Source organism: Buceros rhinoceros, unplaced genomic scaffold (genome assembly GCF_000710305.1).
Source record: "Buceros rhinoceros silvestris isolate BGI_N320 unplaced genomic scaffold, ASM71030v1 scaffold5125, whole genome shotgun sequence".
Taxonomy (NCBI): Eukaryota; Metazoa; Chordata; class Aves; order Bucerotiformes; family Bucerotidae; genus Buceros; species Buceros rhinoceros.
Genome location: NW_010414462.1, coordinates 16,444 through 17,381, shown reverse-complemented (window position 1 = coordinate 17,381; position 938 = coordinate 16,444).

Sequence of the window (938 nt, the reverse complement as noted above, 5' to 3'; positions counted from 1 at the left end):
ACTATCCTCAGTTTCATGTAATTAGGTATTTTGGAGACTTTTTTTCCAGGACTTTTCAAAAATAGAACCAGGAAAAATCAAGAAAGAGGACGGGGAGTAGGGAGTTCAATAATGAGAATCTCAATTAGAATGTTAGACAGATGGAAAAAATAATAATGAAAATAATAAAGGAAATTAAGAGCCTTTCATGGGGAGTAGAAGAACAGATGGTAATATTATTTAGAGTTCAAAGAGGAGATGTATGCACGGTGAAATACTGCAGGTACATACAGCAGGGTATGGCTTAGAGATCAGTTCAGCATCTTTTCCTAAAAGAATAGTTGCAAGAAGGTATCAAAAAAAAATGCATTGGATCATTACTTTCACAGTGCATACATACAGGAAATACTAAAATTCATCTGAATTTGGTAAAGAACTCTAAGAATAGAATTAACAGGCAGAATTAGTAAAACCCAAAATCAAATCAGGTACTTACATAATAAAAATCAGTATTACAGAGAGCTGAAATAATCTGTCTGTGTGTAAGTGGTCCGTGTCCTCTCGCTTTACTGCATTCACAGCCGAGTGCTCTCCAGCGCGGTGAGAACTGTTCAGTGCACCTCTTACGTTGTCCTTGCAAACGCCTGGTATTGACAGCTGTCAGGAGAGGGGAGTGGACTTAGTAGACTGTTCTTCTGATTTGGAGTGGTAGTTCCTGCAGTGCCATTGCAAAGTCAAAAAACACCCAAGTGATCAGCTGAAGAAAAGAGACAGAAAGAAAGAAAGGAAGGGAGGAATAAAGGAAGGGAGAAGCAGGGACAAAAGAAGATTTTCCTTCTCCAGCTGGGGATACCATGAACCTGAAGAGAAATTTCATCTGATGCTTGGTGACATAGACCAGCAGAGCTTCCCTGTCTTTAGTGGGGCTGTTCCAGCTGACACCACCTTGGATCCCACCC